We start from the raw sequence: 21,647 nt of genomic DNA, 5'->3' as shown, positions 1-21,647 counted from the left end.
CAGTCACCAACAACAGGGAAGTATCCCCTTCAACGAAACCATCCAACGTAACCCCTATAGAGCAAAGTACACCAGCTGCAGTTAACAGCTTACCATTCAACCAACCAGCAACTGCGAACAATGTACAACAAGGCGCATCTACAGCAACTAGCAACGAAATCAACAACAATACCACGGCAATGGATCGATAATCTGAGAATAACACATTGGCTCGAATGTTGCTCAGATAGATTCATAATCAGACCGAAGAAAACAGTGGCGTACCGAGGAAATTTGGCGCCCGGGGCAAAATAAGATTTGCCGCCCCCATCGTTGGATTAGTGACCACAAAAAAAATTCCATCTTCGAAAAGAAGACTTCTACATACCCCCCTCCAGATACGCCACTGGGTAAAAAAAATATATTTTTGATCCTAACCATTCCAATCGAGGAAATTTGGCTTGGACGAGCAAAAAAAAATCAAAGGATTGGTTTGCCGCCCCCCTGAAAACGTTGCGCCCGTGTCGAGTGTGCAATTTCGAATGCATTCTTACAAACTACTACTTACAGAATTGAACAATATATTGTATTGTTGAAACAAAACTAGGTCATCAAAATACAATAAATTGTATTGAACTTAATAGATCTGACTTCGAATCAACTGTTCGGCGAATGATAGCCACCGTATTCAATTCAATTTCAACTCAACTCATGAATTGTATCTATATAACATATTATATGAAAAAGAAATCACAAACAATATGTGATTTAAACCTTTTCAAAACAAATAACATAGTGCTTTAAAAATACGTTATCTGAATCACTGCTAAGGTTTTTATAGTTTACTGAGAGATAACTTTTGGTCAAGTTGTTTAACAAAACATTTATTTAGAGTTAAAGATGTTTTGGCCTTTTACGCAAAATAAATATCTTGATTAAATATCTATGTTTCGAAAAATTACAACAAAAGCGGTAGTTTTGTCTTTACGATCTATAATTTACTCGAATAAAATTAGCCCACTGTATGCTACTTTAGTGCAAAATATTACCCCCCGATAGTTTTTTAACAAAACAATGTAACGACCTGCCGTTACATCAATCCAAAGACATCATATTAACAAGATATCCAGCTCTCACATTTCAGGAACAAATCATTGGCAACATCCTTTTTTGCTAGCATGTCGCCATCAGGTGAGTTCGCATCGAATCTCATACATAGAAGAAGGGGAGAGAAATGTCAAATTCATGCGCGCCAAAATAGCAGGGCTGCGCACCCATACAATTGACATGATATGTTGAATGTGATGCCGTGCGATGGCGTTGTTGAACTGAAGATTGATTTCGCTCCAAGCTGACAGGGTCTGATCAATCTCATGTCTCATTTCTTTTGAACGAAGAACTGTCAAATCCAACCAACTGTTCGCATCCCTCTCTCGCCTCAATCGCAACCAGAGTTGCCAGGTTATTTTTTCAAAAATCTGGCAAAAATCAAAAATTTATCTGGAATTGTCTGGGTCTACTATATACAATAAAATTTTTGCCGGGCTTCATTTTCAGTGAGCAAAAAAAACGAAAAAAAGGTCTCTCTACCTATCGTATAGAGGAAAAAACCGTAAAGATCTAGCGAGATCTGACAAAATCTAGGAAAATTTGAAAAATCTGGGAAAATTTGGAAAATCTGGCAAAAGATCTGGTTAGTTTGAGTGTCTGGCGAAACGAGAAAAATCTGGCATTTCCTGGACAAATCTGGCAACCTGGCAACGCTGATCGCAACGAAACAGCACGGCAAAACATATTCTCGCGATCCGTTTATCATCAGAGAGGCGATTGGTTTTTTATGCTCGCGACGACATTCTCCAGTCCATCAGCGAGTGATCTTTTGTAGTCCGTTTGTCCGGCTCAACAGCAGAAACCAGCGGCACGGTCGGTTTAGTTCTGTGTTGGGCTTCCTCTTCGAAGTATGGTGTTTGGTTGTTAGTGGTGCCGTGTCGTGTTTCGGTACGTTCCGCGTCTATCAGTGTGTGGTTTTTATTGCTAGTAGCTCTGAAGAATCGATCACACAGCAGTGTCGTCCAGGGAGAGGCCAACGGTTGGTGTCCCGTGGAAAGAATAACAACTATTCCGGTGCTTGGTTCGGAAATATCTGTGCTGCGTGAGATACAATTTCCTGCTTTCAAAAGTGAATGGATGTTTCGTGAACAGTTCCCGTCTCGTTGTCGTTTCGGTTCTGCCAAGTTTGACACAGAAAAAGGCAAGCAACAAAGTGAGTGTAGAAAATCGGAGCAAATGGAACTGGTTCTACCAGTTTTGGATGAATGGTCTCGTCGTATGAGTCACGGCGATTGTGGCTCGGTTTCCCTCGGTGATACGTTGGCTTGTCGGCTGTTTTGAACGTTGACACGAAAAACAAAGTTTTCGACGGATGGGAATCAAGAATCAAGGTAGGATGTTGCTGATTTGATGGAGATATTTCAAAGGTTGTTGAGGCCTTTTCCGTATATTTTTTAATAGTTCTGCTCTAATGAGCTTAGGAGAAAATCATGATGAAAGGAGAAGAGTGAAAATATAACCAACGATAATTTGTTCAATGGAATCAGAATTATTGAAGTGTGTGTGTGCTTGCTTCGGCAGTGTTACCGGCAATACTGTATAATCAGATATTGAAAATGTACTGCAACATTATGCAACAATGCATGCAATTTCTGGTAATGTACGTTACCAAATGTCATCCTGTAGTTAACAATTTTCTTCAGACTAAATAACATTTACAATTGTCATACGAATAAAACAGCCCCTATTTATGTGTAGGGGAGGCTGGGGCTAGTCCGGACACGGGGTTAAACCTTCAGTTCGGCGTCAATCGTGTTCGTGTCAAAACTTGTACGGTTTTTACTGAAACTTTTGAAAATTTTCTAATTTTTTATGTGTATTTGATTTCTGTGCATTGTAATGTCGGTCTAATTAGTGCTTTCGATTACGTGGAAAATAAAATTATTGTTTTTTCAAAAATGAATTGTCTGTGCGTTGCTTAATCGACCAAATTTAGGGCTCAATCGGACACATAATTTTCGACTTGAAATTTTTAACGGATTCTTAAAACGTACCTAAATACTGATATTTGTAAGTCAATTCTACTTCTTATCACTTATTAAAACTAGATTTACTATAAACTTATTCAAAACGTTCATTACATGTAGCGAAACAATCAAATAGTCTTCAATAAAGACTCTAAATTCAGTTTCAACAACAATTATTTGGTTCTGCAGGGTACGAAGACAATCTATTTGAACACGATTACATTTCTTTTGTGTTCATTAAGTTATTTTAAGATTTGGCACCCTACTGTATTCGTTTTTTTTTGTGTGAAACTTTGTAGTCCGGTTTAGTTCCGCGGTTCCTCAATATTGAATTTTGGGTTGGTCACTCCAAAAACTAGAAAAATGCATTTTTTTTCGAGTTACATATTGAGAGTTGTAGCTAAAAATTGAAGCTACACATCTGTACAGAAAAATTGAGTAAAAACCTCAACTTTCACGAAATGTCTGGTTTAGCCCCACACTATAAAAATGTTTTTAATAGAATTCGGAAATGTTTTTAATGGAATTCAGAACTCTACTACAGTGTTTACACTCCCGGAGTTCTTTTCAGTAAAATGATTTTATTTTATTCTGGGGTTACCAGAAGATGTACATTGAAGAATGATTTTCCAATCACAGGACTGATTTACTATAAATTCTTTGCGCAATTTCAGCTGATCTTGATCAGTAACGGAGTGACAGCCAAGAGTGATCGTTTAAACTCAAGCTTTGAGGTGAAATGTAGCGTCATAAAATGCGCAAAATTTTATCCGCTTCAGTTGAACGAACCATCGCCCAAAGCATAACAAGAAAAACCGACACATAGAAACCAGAACTTTTTTCAGTGATTATGTGCAGTGGGCTTACCTCTCGTAATGTTGCCTTGTAAATAAGACTGGACGTAATGGATTTTTGAATCCTTCAGACTTTTTTTTTTTTTTTTCAAATAAAATTTTTATTAGGCTCATTTGCTTTAGCTTAACGTGGCCGATTGTCTTGTTGTTAGGGAGAGAGAAAGGGATGCCGTATTACGGGGCGGCATACTCCCCAGTTAGTAAGGGGACATAGGGAGGGTGGGACCTACACAGTATTGAATTGAAATTTGAATACATCATTGGTTTGTGGCATACATCTTTTAGACACATTTTGCGTTCGATGAATCTTCATGTTTTTCAGCTTGTAGCAATGAAGAGATTATTCTGGATTGGGATGCTTCGTTGGTGTGTTCTGACGTTGATGTGACGTTTTTGGGTAGCTTCCAGCAACTCAGTCAGTTCAAGGCAGGTGCATGCTCCGAAGCATCGTTTACACAGGCCATACTTCCAGCAACGTAAAGAAGAGTGCGGTAGAGCTGTAGACGAGAAAGAGATAGGGAGAGCACTAAATTTGAGCATTGATAGTTTTCAAGAAGTTATAGATGAGAGTCATATAAGGAAGATTTCGAGTTGCCAAGACGTCGCGGACTGGTACGAAGGGTGGTATACCTCGGGCCCGAAGGGAACCTATGAGTTGGGACCTGGCATCACAATACTCGACACATGTCCAAACAACATGTTCGATGTCATGATAACCCTCACCGCAAACGCAGACACCACTCTCAGCGAGCCCCACACGACGGAGATGCGCGCTGAACATATAATGATTAGACATGAGCCTTGACATTACACGAATAAAGTCTCGGCTTACGTCTAACCCCCGGAACCAAGCTTTCGTCGATACCTGTGGGATTATTGAGTGTAACCATCGTCCCAGAGTTCCACTATTCCATGTATTCTGCCAGCTAGCTAGAGTTTTCTGACGACAGCAACTGAAAAATTCATTGAAGCAGATTGGTCTTTCATAGATATCACCTTCTAGTGCGCCCACCTTGGCTAACGAGTCCGCCCTCTCATTGCCCCGTATGGAACAATGTGAGGGGACCCAAACCAAGGTAATCTGGTATGATTTTGCAGATAAAGCACTCAATTGTTCCCGTACTTTCCCCAGGAAATACGGTGAGTGCTTTCCAGGCTTCACTGAACGGAGAGCCTCAATGGAACTGAGACTGTCCGATACAATGAAGTAGTGATCTGTGGGCAGAGTGTCAATGATCTCAAGGGTATACTGAATTGCAGCTAGTTCTGCGACGTAAACTGAAGCTGGATCACTGAGTTTATAGGAAGCGGTGAAATTTACATTGAATATACCGAAGCCAGTGGACCCGTCTAGATATGATCCGTCAGTGTAAAACATTTTATTACAGTCGACTTCTTTAAATTTATTATTAAAAATTTTTGGGATCTCTTGAGGGCGTACAGGATCCGGGATTCCACGAATTTCTTCTTTCATGGATGTGTCGAAAAACACAGTAGAATTAGAAGTATCCACAAAATGAACACGATTGGGAACAAACGAAGAAGGTTTTATATTCTGAGCCATGTAGTCAAAATACAAGGACATAAAACGGGTTTGTGAATTAAGCTCGACGAGCTTTTCAAAGTTTTCTATCACCATCGGATTCAAAATGTCGCATCGGATTAGCAGTCGATATGAGAGATCCCAGAACCTGTTTTTCAACGGTAAGACGCCCGCCAGCACTTCAAGACTCATCGTATGGGTTGATTGCATGCAACCCAAGGCAATACGTAAACAACGATACTGAATTCTTTCCAGTTTAATGAAATGAATATTCGTAGCGGAGCGGAAACAGAAACATCCATATTCCATTACTGACAATATCGTCGTTTTGTACAACCTGATCAGGTCTCCTGGGTGAGAGCCCCACCAAGTTCCGGTTATTGTACGAAGGAAATTGATTCTCTGTAGGCATTTTCGTTTCAAATACCTAATGTGACATCCCCAGGTACCTTTGGAATCGAACCAGACCCCGAGATATTTAAATGTGAAAACCTGAGCTATGGTTTCACCCCCTAGTTGAAGCTGTAGTTGTGCTGGTTCTCGCTTTCTTGAAAATACAACCAGCTCAGTTTTCTCCGTAGAGAACTCGATACCCATTTGAAAAGCCCATGTCGACAAGTTATCGAGGGTATCTTGCAATGGTCCTTGGAGATCGGCAGCTTTGGGTCCTATAATAGACACAACGCTGTCGTCGGCAAGTTGTCTTAGCGTGCAAGATGTGTTGATACATTCATCAATGTTATTTACGTAAAAGTTGTATAAAAGGGGGCTTAAGCATGAGCCCTGAGGAAGACCCATGTAACTGAATCGCTTTGTCGTCAAATCACCATGCTCAAAATGCATGTGTTTCTCGGACAATAGATTATATAAAAAGTTGTTCAAAACTGGTGAAAGACCATGCTGATGCAACTTCTCAGATAGAACGTTAATGGAAACTGAATCGAATGCCCCCTTGATGTCGAGGAAAACTGATGCCATTTGTTCTTTACGAGCAAATGCCATTTGAATTTCTGTTGAGAGCAACGCTAGACAATCGTTCGTTCCTTTGTCCCTGCGGAACCCAAATTGTGTACCTGAAAGCAATCCATTTGTTTCGACCCAATTGTCTAGACGGAAGAGAATCATTTTCTCCAACAATTTCCGAATACAGGAAAGCATAGCAATCGGCCGATACGAATTGTGATCGGAGGCTGGTTTTCCAGGTTTTTGAATAGTAATAACTCTCACTTCTTTCCATTCGTGTGGGACAATATTACCCTCGAGGAACTTGTTGAATAAATTCAACAAGCGCCTTTTGACAGAGTCGGGCAGATTTTTCAACAAGTTGAATTTAATTCTGTCTAACCCCGGGGCTCTATTGTTACACGACAAGAGCGCAAGTGAGAACTCTACCATCGAAAACGGTGTTTCGTTTGTATTCAATGTCGCGACGCGGGATATCTTCTGTTCCGGAACAGAATCAGGACATACTTTCTTAGCGAAATCAAATATCCAGCGGTTAGAATATTCCTCGCTTTCGTTCGCGTGATTTCGATTGCGCATGCGACGGGCCGTATTCCAAAGAGTGCTCATTGCTGTTTCTCTCGTTAATCCGTCAACAAACCTTCGCCAGTACCCGCTTTTCTTAGCTTTAATCAGACTTTTCATTTGAAATTCTAACGCCGCGTATTTCCGATAATTATCTGGAGTTCCGTTCCTTCTAAACGAGATGAAGGCTGAAGCTTTTTTCGTTTTCAGCTCTGAGCACTCTTTGTCCCACCATGGGTTGGGAGAACGTATACTAGTTTGCGCGCTAGGTAGTCGTTTCGTCTGAGCTTGAATTGCGGTGTCAAGAATCAAGCCAGCCAAAAATGTATACTCTTCCTCCGGAGGAAGCTCCTGTGATGTTTCTAGTTTCTCAGATATCGAGCTCGCGTAACGTTTCCAATCAATGTTTCGTGTGAAATCGTACGAAACATTGATTGTTTCCGATGGTCTTCCACGGTTGGTGATAGAAACTATGATCGGCAAGTGATCGCTACCGTGAGGATCACAGATTACCTTCCACTTGCAATCTAACTGTAGCGAAGTCGAGCAAAGGGATAAATCCAGCGCACTTGGTTGTGCTGGCGGTCTAGGGTTCCGTGTCATTTCTCCCGTGTTTAGAATTGTCAAATTGAAGTTGTCACACAGATCTTGGATTAACGAAGAACGATTATCATCATATAAGCAGCCCCATCCTGTACCATGCGAGTTAAAGTCCCCTAAAACCAGCCGCGGTGAAGGAAGAAGTTCTATGATGTCTGCAAGCCGACGATGCCCTATCGAGACTCTGGGAGGAATGTAGATAGAAGCAATACATAGATCTTTGCCTTTAATATTAAATTGGCAAGCAACAACTTCAATTCCCGGTGTCGAGGGGAGGTTAATACGATAAAATGAATAGCACTTTTTAATCCCTAAAAGTACCCCTCCATAAGAGTCTTCTCGGTCCAGGCGGATTATATTAAAATTTTGGAAGTCGAGGTTGATGTTAGAAGTAAGCCAAGTTTCACTCAAGGAGAATACATCGCAATTATGAGTATGTATTAAGTGTTTGAAAGAATCAAGTTTTGGGATGATACTTCTGCAATTCCACTGAAGCACAATGATCATATCTTCGATTCTCAGTGGTAAATTATCCATCAAAAGATACGATCGCTGCAAGGAGGGGCCATTGTTCAGTCAACTGTTTTAAAAATGTCCTTACTGTTGGCAGTAGAGCAGTTAGGAAGCTTTTCAGAGGATCAGTAATATTGAAGGCTGTTAATATCCAGTCCACGATATCAGAAAATTTCAATAATCCAGCGTTTGTTGGATTTTCTGGTTGTGCTTTGGGGTCATTCGGGTTTTTTGATGCCCCAGGAAGTGCTGGGTACTCCTTATCATCCCTAAGTTTTTTGAACCCAGGAGGTGTTTGCTTCGGTTTTGAGTCAGCACTTTTTGTTTCCGTTTGGTTCTTTTGTGACGAAGAGGACAGTCTGAGGCCTTTACGAGGAAGCTTGGGAGAAGCCAGATTTTGTATTTTCCTGCTTCCTTCAACCTGTGTGTAGGAAGGTCCTTCGCCTGGGTCGTCAGAGTTATCCTCTTCAACTGGCAAGATTGCAAACGGGTTCTCAGGGGTCGATGGAGTGGTTCTTTTTAAGATTTCCGCATAAGAACGTTTGGAACGTTCTTTCACGGATCGCTTCAATTTCTCCGCACGCTGTATGTACGTAGGGCACACCGAAAGATCATGAGGATTCTCCCCGCAGTAGCAACACTTTTCCACTGCTCTTCTGCAGAGATCGTCCTCATGGGCCTCTCCGCATTTGCCGCATCGCAGTTTGTTGCAACAATAGGTTGCCGTATGACCTAGCTGTTTGCAGCTTGTACAATGCATTACCCGCGGTACATACAGCCGAACAGGTAGACGAACTCCACTCACTACCAAATAATTTGGAAGTGCAGATCCGGCAAAAGTCACGCGAAATGAGTCCGATTGGTAAAATTTACCATCTATCGATTTGGAGTGCAATTGCTTGCACTCCAAAATTTTCACTGGTTGAAGGTCGGGGTTTTTGAAACGGCCTACCCCGTCCTTCATCAGATCTTCGATTGTCAGACTTTCGTCACGGACCACACCGTCGATCTCCACCACATGAGACGGGACGTACACGCGGTACTCCTTCGTGAACAACTCGCTGGTAGCAATCTCGTTTGCTTGCTTCAGGTCGGACACAACAACGCGTAACTTGTTTGGCGAAACCTTATCTATTGTTTTTATTGCCGAGTAATGTTTTTCCAGGTCCCGAGCAATATTTAAAACTCTGAGAGACTTTAATTTGGGCCGGAAGTATACCACCCACGGACCCCCCGAGCCATCGTCTTGGTAAACTTTTTGGCGAGCAGGCAATATCTTAGAGGGAAATGGAGGCATCGGAGAGGGAGATGGCATCGGAGAGGGAGATGGTATCGGAGGGGGAGATGGTATCGGAGGGGGAGATGGTATCGGAGGGGTAGATGGCATCTCGGAAGCAAACTCAGCCTCTAAATGTTCTTCGTTCATTCGTTCAGCTTCGCCCTCCTCCGAGACACCCCCACTGTCATCAATATTCATATTTAAAGTGCGGGAGTAAAGAAGTCTTCCGCACTTGAAATGAGAAAGAAAGAAATAAAATGAAAAGAAAATATATGGATAGTAAAAGTTGAAAGAAAAAGTTTGAGAAAATACTTAACAGTATGTCACGGTAAGCTGTTAGGTGAGTTGCTCCTTCACTCCTTCGTTGTGCTTCAGCGTGACCTTGACTCAGGATTTAGCTGCTGCGATGCGGGTAGCAAACAATAGAAATAACTGCTGCCCGAGGATAGCACAATAGCGTCTACTGTCGATACCGATACAAAACCGGTGCACAGACAGAACTCACTTGCGGGGATGCTACTTTTTATCACTTTTATTTAATGCCTATACTACAGCCTCTGCTGTGATAGGCACCTTCGTCTTACCGATGTCGATTGTTAAAAAAACGCGTGTGCTCACTTCGAACATTCGGTTACGAATGGATCCTTCAGACTTTGAATATATGCTAATTCAATCGTTATTGTTAGTGATTCTGAGGATTTTCCGAGTGTTATCAAAAATAGCTCTGAAAAAATAGGTGTTTTTGTGATCTTTCACAATTATTACACATTCAAACTAAAGCACATTTTCTTCAGTTCATTGCGAAATTGATCTTATGCTGTGGAAAACTTAGGAAACTTTATAAAAAAATACATTATTACGTTCATAAATTGAATTATCATCGTTGCGAAATAATTCGTTTTTCATTTAGTACTTCCAAATCGACAAAATACATCGAAATCGGTTATATGCAATTCGTTGATTTTCCATGAAAAGCGTTGAAAGCTTTTCCAAAAATGTGTTTGAAAGTAATCCTTGCAGTCAAAAGCTCTTTATTCGATAAAAAACTATCATATCATCGCTTTATTTTTCCAAATAATTGTGACAGATCACAAAAACACTCATTTTTCAGAGCTATTTTTGGTAACACTAGGAAAATTCAAAGGTCTGTATGTTTTTAGTTTTGGTCAATTTTTCAAAAATTTCCATCGAAAATTTCCTAAAACCACCATGGTACTTGGACGATGCCCATGTTGCAATGTAAGAACGGTTGGTAGGGAACATAATCAAAATTAAAAATGTCTTTATTTTGTAAATCGATTTTAAATTTTTAATTTAAATTTTTTCAGTATTTTTACTTAAAAATTTGACTGGTTTAGTGAAAATCACTAGTACAACACTTTTTTGTACGATTTGTCGTTTTTCCACAATAACTATTTGAAGAAAAAGAATAGCTTGAAAAAGGTTGATCCTTTTCAAAAGACAGTGTAGATCAATTTGGAAAAACAGAGTGTGCTAAGTGGCTTTTGGTGACAAAGTTTATATGTCCTGAAAGTTTCATTCAGATCTAAGAGGGTGCTGCCAACATTTGTTCGAGTTAGCGCGATTTACATAATTCTTTTTTTGTTTGATTAGTTTCTATCCCCACCGGGTTTGTACATCAAAAAATTTAAGAAAAATTCATCGGGAAAAATCAATAAAGTTGTTTTGTATGTGAATGCGAATTTTCCGTTGAAAAAGTCGCCCATGCTTGCTAGATCATCGATAGGTGGTTGGTGCATAACGACATGCATAAGCATTTGACCGTCGAAGAAAAGAGTACTAGATCGTTGATAAAATCGTTTGGCGCGTAATTTTGTGTGGAGATTTGACATGCATACTTCATCCATGCGATTTGTCGATTCAAGCCACGTGCTTAATTGGGTATCGAAATTATTGCTTATTAAATGCCTGGCGAAATGCATACGACTATTCTAGAAACACCGCTCTAGGCAGGAGTAAAAGTTCTAATATCGTTCACCAGTGAATGGATTATGTGTAATGGAGTCAGATGAATAATATTGGTCATTGTGAGCGTGAGATAAACAAATCAGAAACTCAATGAAAGCATCGTGCTCTAGAAGCGCTATGGTTAAACTAAGAGATTTGAGATTGAGACTACCATTTTATATTTCATATCCTGAGAATAATGTTCAAATTCGTAAGATCAGTATCCAATTAAAAATTAAGCGTCGTCTGCAACCATGCAACCAAAAGATCCACAGTACCTGAAAACTATTCACTTTATTAGAGCTCTGAAATACGCGTGGCACTTTTTGACAACTTTGAACGTACAGAAAAATGTATGAGAAAACTTTCTCGCTGCTTAGAAGCTGTACAAGGAACAGCTCCAAAGTTTGTTTTGTTGCATCGGGTGAAGATTCAAGTATGAGCAATTCCTAAAAAAAACGAACTACTCAGAATACTTTGTATGCTGCTTAAGCCAAATCTATTTTTTACGAGCTTTTGGTTACTTGTTCTAAATACAAATTGTAAATATATCCTACTATACCGAATGAACAACTCTAGCAAAGAAAGTCTTCAATATTTCGTTTTTTTTATCAATAAAATATTCTGATTAGTGAGCGTTTTTAGTCGATTGCCGGAAGCTAGAATCGCATCTTGAAAAGAAAGTGTCTACTACATCGAAGCCATTAGAGAGGGATCTGTGTTCAGTGCATTGATTCAAAGAATTAACTGCAGTATTTGACATTTCACATTATTTTTTGGTGATATTTCTGTTTTGGGCTAGACAGAATGTGTGTCGAATCAGGAATCAGAACAAATTGGCTCAAATAGCACGTTCTCCTTGATATTTGGAGATTTGTGCTGTCCGAAAACATAAATTCGAACAAATAATTTTTCGGCGAAACGAAGTTCGACGGGTCAGCTAGTTGACTATATTTTCTGATTGAAAACTTAAATGAAAATGATTGAAGCTTTTATTTATCAGACAGAGTCAAAATACTTCAGACCGGCTGGCTGTTCATCGTTTTTCTACTAGTACAGATCAATTTAAAAGCATCCATTAGTATTCAATTCATTAGTACTTTATATAAACGGAAACGTAAAAAAAATATTACTGAATATTTGTGAAATTGAGAAAGAAATTTTATTACGCATTAATAATTTTATATATTTTTTCATTTTGATTAAAAGAGATTTGATGATTGAAATTGAACTCTTACAAGTGGTTTTTAAACCCTAATGATAAATTTACCCCAAAAAATACATTTCTTCAATAGTCTGTCTGTTTGTTCATAGTATTTTTGAAAAACTTTACAGTCACGAAATCGGCCTGACAACACTGGCATCCACACACACTCGCTTCGGTTCTGCCTGCTCTCATCTGGTTTTATGTTTCACGAAGAATGCTTTCCCGAATGGTGGTGTTGGTGTGTTGGCAGCAGCATAGCCAGATCAATTATTGTTGTGTGGTGTGTATTCGGAAACTGGAGGGCCCCCCTTTTTTTCAGATCAAGTCCAGTGAAGTGGGAGGAAACAACAGGCTCGACCGAGAAGATAAATAGTGTGCGAACGATATTTGGAAAAAGTGTTTTCAATTGGGTCGACTGCTAAGAACTTGTTGTTTATGCTAGCGATGTGAAAAAAAACATGATCAGTTCTTTAGCCAGAATGTACGAGTCGAAGGGATGGCAGGAGCAGGTCGTTTCGACTGTTTTCACTAGTTGTTGAGTGAAAATATTTCATTCAGAAAAGGCACGTTCGCGCGAACATGCAACTTCATCCAGCAGCTAGTACAAGTCGGAGCGAGAGTGAGTCCACCATTTTCATTTCGAGGGTAGCGAATTCTGTCATCTCCTGTTCCGTGTATGCTCGCGTCCCATCCGCGGAACGCTCGGTGCGGCCATCAGTCTGCTGTGGCTTGTGTGTGGGTGCAAATAACAACACACACGCATCGAGTGAAAAGATAACGGCATTGTCACGTTTCGATCCATTCCGCTTGCCTTGTTCAATGCTCTCTCTCCTCTACGCCGTGATGTTCTTGTAATGAATAAAAAGCTGACTGACGGCTGGTTGAATCGAACAGTGTAAAGGGCCACCAAGTGAAACATGCAGAGCAAACAAAAGAAGTAGGAAAAAAAAACATCGTTCGACCATTTCTCCCCCATCGAGGGGTATTGCACTTACTTTTTTCCCTTACCACCTCGGATACCCCCGGATCCTGACGTTGCCGCAGTAACTGAAAGAAAACTCCACCGAAGATGAGTTGCATCTGGTTGCTGGGATGTGTGCCAGTGCCCGCCGTGCTGGAAACTACTACCAACGCGATTTTGCAGACTCACTTGGTTTTGTTGGTCTGCCTAAGGTCGTGTTTATTTTGGAACGCTATTTTTGTTTCACTTCGCCTTGCGTTGGTTTATTTGTTCGAATTAATTGCCTCCTTCAGTTGATTGGCGGCAGCAACCAGCAACATCAGCATCAGCAGCAGCAGCAGTAGCTCATGAAATAGGTTGTCATGACTGTTACTGTAGATGATGTTGTTTTGATTTTTCGCAACCCTTCGTTGTACTGTTTGGAATGGGTATGTCACATTTCAAGTGTGATTTTTTTCTCTCATGTTACAAGAGAACCAGAGCTCATCTTTGTTGAAATGAGATAGAAATAGTGTTCAGATTTTCACACGAGTTTTAGTGAGCAATTGGAACACTACTTCCGATATACCTACTCGACTTAGGTTTGTTTACCCATCTACTAATAAGACCTGTAAAATGGTAGAAACTTGTTTTTATTAGAAAGGTAAAAGTAAAAAACCTGTTTTAATCCACCTAGTGGTGTAATGATGCCTTTCTCATATCAATCATACTATCATATATAATGCTGTGGTATTCTTCAAAATAATTTTCTTCGATTCTTAAAACAATAACCGAAATCAGTTTGTTTGACCGTCTACTGATAAAAACTATCAATTGGAAAACATTTGAGGTCGATTTAGAATTTTTTTATGGTTCAGTGATGGTATACAATTTTTAACCCACTTTACCCTATATTTCCGGATCCAGAAGTCGGATCCGCATGAAATTCAGGAATTACGTATGGGACCACAGGACCTTTCCTTTGAACCTAAGTTTGTGAAAATCGGTCGCGCCATCTATGAGAAAAGTTAGAACATATATTTTCTTTTTTTGTGCACATTTTGCCCCATAACTCCCGAACCGAAAGTCGGATCCAAATAATATTCAGGAATTTTTTATGGAACCTTAAGACCTTACATTTGAATCTAAGTTTGTGAAAATCGGTTCAGCCATCTCTGAGAAAAGTTAGTGCACTTATTTTCACAATTTTTTGCACATTTTACCCCATAACTCCGGAACCGGAAGTCGGATCCGAATGATATTCAGGAATTTTGTATGGGACCACAAGACCTTTCATTTGAATCTGCTCGGCCATCCATGGAAGTTGTCCATCAATGTCAACTTCCGTGTAGTGTCGGTAGCGGTTTCCCAACTGGCTAAGAATAATGCTATGGTCCACCTGTACCGGTAATATAAGTCCACCAAACAGGTATGCCGTGTGGCATCCGGCGGAATTATTTTCTACCAAGAATTGATCCACTGGTTTCCTGTTCCATGTCGTGAAAGGCCACAAAAATAGGAACTCCTAAGTCAAGGTGTATTTCCGTGCCGATGGCTGAATGGCTGCAGGAGGTTAAACATTGCAGTCGTGAACGGAATATCTTGGGTTTTTCCCTTACTGGATACACGCAATGCTTAGCAATCGACTTCTTTGTTCATCGCTTCGGCAAGCAGAGATTAGAAAACTGAGTGTCTGTGGGTGTCCTCAAGGTGGGGTACTATCCCCACTTTTATGGAACCTAGTCGCTGATGGTTTGTTAAGGAAACTTAATAACCTTGGATTTCCGACTTATGGTTTTGCCGACGATTATCATATATTGATGACCGGTATAAGCATTAACACTCTCTTTGATTTAATGCAACAAGCCCTGCGATCTGTTGAACAATGGTGTTGTCAGGTTGGATTATCTGTAAATCCGGGCAAAACATCAATGGTGCTTTTCACTCATCGTAGGATAATCACAGGAGCTCGTCCGTTGCAGTTCTTTGGTTCAGAGGTCACTGTGGTCGATCAAGTTAAATTCGGCGGGGTTATTCTTGACTCAAAACTGAATTGGTCTGCTCACATTGACTTCAGGATTAAGAAAGCTTGCGAGGCTTTCGGCCAATGCAGACGAGCTTTTGGAAAGTCATGGAGACTCAAACCCAGATACATTCATTGGATCTACACAACTATCGTTAGACCAATTTTAGCATACGGATGTCTTGTATGGTGGCAGAAAGGAGAAGTTGCGACAGTTCAGTCAAAGCTAAATCATCTCCAAAGGATGGTCCTAATGGCGATGACAGGAGCATTCACGACAACTCCTACTGCTGCTCTAGAGGCGGTACTGTGCATTAAACCACTACATGTGCTCCTAAAACAAGAAGCATTATCTTGTGCATACCGTCTTAAGGTTACAGGGCTTTGGAACAGTAATCCTTTAGATTATGCTACTAGCTACACTCGCTTGTGGTCTCAAATGGTTACGTGGGATGAGTATTTACTCGCTCCTAGTGACCTAACTCTCACATGCAGTTTTTCTTTCAAAACATTCAATGTGAGCTATCCTCTTCGTGAGGAATGGTTGTCTGGTTATTTGGAACGACAACTTGATGAACACATAGTTAGTTATACGGACGGTTCTCTGTTGAATGGTCGTGCTGGTACTGGTGTCCACTGTCGTGAAATGAGGCTAGAGCAGTCTCATTCACTTGGTAAATACTGTACTGTGTTCGAAGCAGAAATCTACTCGGTTCTGTGTGGAATAGAATCGGCAATGATGAGTTGACTAGAGCTGGTGCAAGGAATAATTTCGTTAGTCCGGAACCAGCTTTACCACTTTCAACTAGTTGGATAAAGCACAAGATTGGTTCTTGGGTTGCATCAAAACATGCCAACAAAAGGATATTCTCTCGTTTCTCACCCAATGTGATAAGGAGCTATAGTCAGAAGGGTTCATTGTTCTTGTAGTGAATAAATCCTTTCTGTATTCACCTTAAATAGGGTTTAGCAGATTGTTTGGCATCCTTTATGGGGTATCGATTTTACTTCTGCTCGTACATACTGCGAATCATTCTGCATTATTCCGGGAGTGCAGAATGGTGTCGCTTTTGTAAAATCTCTAAATCCTCTCGGGGGTTGGAGGTTTTATAAACTGTGCATCTTTCATCAGAAAGAACTCACATAATAACAAACCTAAATAGGTTTTACAGCAGACTATTCGGGACCTCATAGAGGTTCAGAATTTACATCTGTTTCCACTAAATGTGATCCCCAGCAGATTGTTCTGCATCCCTTAGGGGTGCAGAATTTACTTTTGCTTTTTTGTGTTTTGTGTCGTCAATTTTCCCCATTCTAGTTCAAACCTTACCATTTCCCTTCAATCCTTCCCTCTTATATATCGGGAAAATGATGTTAAAAACAAATTGATGGCAACGCACAAATCTCCAAATATAAAGGGGAACGTGCCATTTGAGCCAATTTGTTATGATTCCTGAAGTTTGTGAAAATCGGTTCAGCCATCTCCGAGAAAAGTTAGTGCAAAAAAACGTTACATACACACATACACACACAGACATTTTGCGTACTCGACGAACTGAGTCGAATGGTATATAACACTCGACCCTCCGAACGAAATACATGTCCAGTCAATGACATAAGCGGAACAGTAGTTTTAAAATTGTGTTCTTTCTTTCATTTGCCCTTTCAGTCATTAGCGGCTTTCGGTGAAAATCCCATAATATGCAGTGTCGATATTCAACCGAAGCAGTGAGAATTGAACATGAAGGAAAAACGTTTCACAATGACTTTTACCTGTTGGTGCTCGAGTCTGTAGTAATTTTGAATATCAAAGAGGATCTGGGTGTAATTACTTCGATTTGTCATATTTTAGTCACTTTTTATATCCAAGCGTCACAGATTTTCAATACATCGATGAAAGAATGAGAATTGAGATTCTGCTGATGCTCCCTGCAGACGTTAGTTTGGTTTCGTCTTATCATAGAGGAATCAGGAATCGTTAGCATTTATACTCTCTCTTTTTTCAATGAGAAACGAAAATGCTTTGTTTCTCTTCGTTTGTTCTGGTGTCGGTCATTTTCGAATGAGACAGTAACTTATTGAAAATGACGCTGTTGGATTGGATTCTTTCACTGAGAATGCATCACAATTTTAAGCTCTGATGCCAAGACTTTGCTTTGCTTCGTTAACTTCATATAAACATAATAAATGAGCATCAAATTAAAAAAAACCGTAACTAATCAGCAACTAATAAGTAACAAATTGTCCACTTGGTTTTGATTTGTTTTCAAACTTCATATAAACTTAGCGAAGTACTAATAAAAAATAAAAATTGAGCATCAAATTCAAAATGACTGTAACTTATTCGCAACTTATTAGCAACAAACTGTCCACTTGGTTTCAATTTGTTTCAAGCCTATTGAGGAGAGATGCTTCGTCAACTATATATAAACCAAGGATGGCTTTTATCGTATTAAAGAACGCTCACTGGCAACTCTTCACACGATTGAATTAGTTCCATCAAAGAGAGACGGATATCATCGCAACAACAAAAACCCGGCATGGCTCATTTAACATAGAATCGACACCAGTGCGAGAGCGAATTTCTCTCGATGACATTTCTGAGAATCAAAGGTTAGCACGCTGCTGTTGGGATCCTCTCTGAAGCAACAAACGGTCGCTTATTCCCGTTTCGCGATCCGATTCTATACAGGCAGTTGATAATTGCGATAGAATCATTTTACTATTGCCGCTTATTCTAACTATGTGCATATAACCTTTGTATAAGTTGTGTCTATGAAAATGTATGTGAATGCTCCACACAAGGGTTTTGAAATATTGCAACCTAGTATGAGAATCATCAAGTTAAATCATCGATTCGAGTTTCTGCGATAATTCTCGGTTAATTTTTCAAAAGGGCGTATAAGCATGTGACAGTTTCTCTTTGTTTACTTTCTCTTCTATTAATTACCAAGTGGTGTCCACGTTTATCACTCAACTCTTTGTATGAAATGATACCCGAAACTTTCGACTTTCAAACAGAATAGTGATATCAAAGAAAATATTTTTAATCACATCACAATAATCAAAAGAGAGAGTGATTAAAAAGAAACTGTCACTTGCTTATACGCCCTTTTGAAAAATTAACCGAGAATTGTCAACTTGCGATTCTTTCTTGGGAAATTCCACACAGTAACGATCATTATCAGACTGTAAAGTTTTTTAAGGGTGTGAAATACTCAGAGTATGAAGTGGAGCGAAGAAATAGAGCAAAATTCTCTCACGGTTCATGCATTGAGAGACTCGAGTTCTTGTAGCATCTTCTACCGGATTGAAAATGTTGTATACAATATAGCTAGCAATATAGCAGCTTCTGTCAAATTTTCGGTAATCACCAACACTGATATAAACTAAGCGAAGTTTTCGAGAAAAAGAAAAAAAAATGAGTAACAAATTCAATATTATCGTGACTAATTAGCAAAAAACTATCCACTGGGTTTAGCAACAAATTATTCTCCTATTTGTTTTATCATCGGCGAGAGGTGCCTCGCTAAGTTTATGTTCAAGACTAATTGTTTACAACATTATATTGTTTTTTGTTTCTGTCGTCCCGGTTGTAAGCGATGTTTAGTGTCGACCGTCTCGAATAAGATGTGAAAAATTTTCTTCAGAATGTAATGGGAATCGTTGTGACTACATTGAACTATTTCCCGATGACTAGTAAAACTATACTTGGATTGTTCGGTAAGTGAATAGTGAAACAAAAACAAGCTATATTGTTCTTCCATTTTTTTCAGTTACTAACAGTACTGAAAGGCTTGTTAAATTGTAGCTTTTCTAAGGGAAGAGTTCAATAACGCAGTAGAATAGCTCTCGGAGCATGTTTCAACAAAGTTCACATTCATTAATTTTAAGCTCGTCCGCACAGAAGATCCAACCAATTCATTCGCCCCAATAATCACCAATTTTCGACAAAGCCATCACGAAGATTCGCCTGCGTTCGAAGGTTGTAATTACATAGCGGATAATTGTATATGAAAATAACAAAGGAAACACTAACTAGCTTTTAACGATCAATCGAAGACATCCGACAAAGCGATTTTCGGTGGTTCATTAAGTTTTTTTTTGCAGCACGTTTTCTTTCAACCACCATTCCACAATTCACCTGTTGAGTCCTTTTTCGTCTTCACTTGTCTATCGATTACCGATCCTGGAGACGCCCCATGCAGCATTAATAGTAAAGGTATCCAGTTGAATGCCTTCCACCTCAGATCCGTCCAGTCCCTTAGCTTCATTAGTCATTTATATTTCGGGATCGGAATGTTCCAAGAACAATAAAATCTGCTCGGTCATTCGTTGACCAGGGCCACAAAATTGGTCAATATTGGAATTCACGATTCACTCCATGGTACCCGAGGGGATGCTGTAGCAATTCTGTTGCGTCGCCAACGTGCTCTCTCATTCCAGAGCTCATACTCGAACATTCACTGGGAGCAGCGATTTTCGAACCCCTTTCGCAAGAACGGTCTAGACAGTGGAAGGGGAGGATTCACTAAAGCACCGGATCGGCACAATTATTCTGCTGACCGATTGGGTTTTATGTGTTAGATCGACTCCTGTATTTATTACTAGCGACGAGCAGTTTATTTTGCTGAGTGTAATCCTCATTGCTTTATTCTGATTTCGTTTACCGATGTCAAAGTTGATGAGCTTGATTTTATGGTTCCGGACCAGGACATCCCGTATCTCTCGGTTGTATTCCTGTCGTAGCAAATCAAATTGTGAAAACTCTTTATCATTTAGATTTGTCTACACTGTTCGTTTGAAACATCAGTAATTACATTGCACTAACTTCTACGTGGTAATTGAGTTGTGGACTCCCTATTTTGCGAGTTAGCTCTTGCAGCCATCAAAGCTTTAGTTCTTCAAGCTATTGCTCGAATTGTTACAGAGTATCAAAATTGTAATCCTTTGAAGGTTACCACGCACCGAAATGCTGTTCGCAATCGTACCAATATTCTTTGTAGCATTTCACTTGAATCCAACGGTCTGTGAGAGCTATCGCCGATAACCAGCTCCGGAACAGCTACCATTTTCCCACCGGTTTTATTAACATACGAATGAGCACGATCCGAGATGTAAAATCGGTGCGGTTGCTGGGGATAGGATGGGATCACTCTTCCCCCCCCCCTCCATCTTTCGTTCCACGTATCACATTACACAGCTGAGTAGCAGAATTGATACAGTGCTTCTGTGATTTGTTCACTGGTATGGTTTCGATTGTTTCTAATTGGTCTAACGTTCTTGGATTCAGATCGCTGAACACGTATCCGGGAGCGTCGCCAGGGTTTACAGTGATACAAATTTGTATATTTGCTGTCATTTGATTAAAAATTAATGTTGTCCTTGTTTTTTGGCACATTTCAAAAGTGTATTTCACCTTCAATTCATGCTAAATTTATTGGTGGTTTTTCACGAAATCCAATTTATATTATTATATTTACATACGTGAAGTCTAGAAACTTCACCTTCACCTTCACCTTCACCTACGTCAGATATACATACGCTCATATAATCCTAGGATACTTTCGGGTACAAACCAGTTCTTCGAAGTGTTGATGAAAATTAAAAATACTTTCAAACTAGAATGGTTTGATCTGCATCTTTCTGCAAACTTCTGAAATAATTAAGTGCGAAATCTGACCATATTTTATATATTGGGAGTACAAATTAGTTCCGTCCGTTTTCAAAAGATGGCTCTGGCTGTTATGAATATTGAACAGTAAGAGCTGATGTCGATAGTTTCAAGAGGTTAGACATTTGTCGTTAACATTCAGTCCATATTGCTTCGAGTTAAAAAATACTTGTTTTTCACTGTGTTAATTATGAGTAACTTTGTGTTAACTAAAGACAGTCCCAGAAAGTATGGACGCAACCAAAAACCGCTGCCATTTCGCAATGGTTCAGATTCTGTCAATTTTTATGGCTGCGTCCTGTTGTTTACACTCTTCTCTTACCACTTGTGCAGTTGTTTATTCGTTTTCATTAGTTTGTTTCGAAACGCGTGGACTTTCAGCAGAACAACGTCGAAAAATGGTGTACAAATGGTGCAGAGACCGCGGACTGTCACTGAAAAAGATAGCAAAAATGTAAGTCGT

At 39.8% G+C, this 21,647-nt stretch overlaps 1 protein-coding gene across 4 annotated transcripts in view; it reads left to right on the top strand.

The window, feature by feature from the left end:
• Positions 1-1,814: 1,814 nt before the first annotated feature.
• The window catches only part of LOC131431279 (disintegrin and metalloproteinase domain-containing protein 10), a 235,095-nt gene continuing 215,262 nt past the window's right edge, over positions 1,815-21,647 (top strand). The window contains exon 1 of one of the 4 annotated variants that reach the window (XR_009229659.1): positions 1,815-2,420. The gene's annotated coding sequence lies outside the window, so the exon portion shown is untranslated. Of the gene's footprint in view, positions 2,421-13,146; positions 13,167-21,647 lie in introns of those variants that run through there. The other 3 variants (XM_058596894.1, XM_058596890.1, XM_058596893.1) reach the window with 3 other exon arrangements.

The sequence above is a fragment of the Malaya genurostris genome, chromosome 2 (genome assembly GCF_030247185.1).
Source record: "Malaya genurostris strain Urasoe2022 chromosome 2, Malgen_1.1, whole genome shotgun sequence".
In the NCBI taxonomy this organism is placed as follows: Eukaryota; Metazoa; Arthropoda; class Insecta; order Diptera; family Culicidae; genus Malaya; species Malaya genurostris.
The sequence above is the reverse complement of the archived record's forward strand: the minus strand, read 5'-3'. Positions and strand labels throughout refer to the sequence as shown.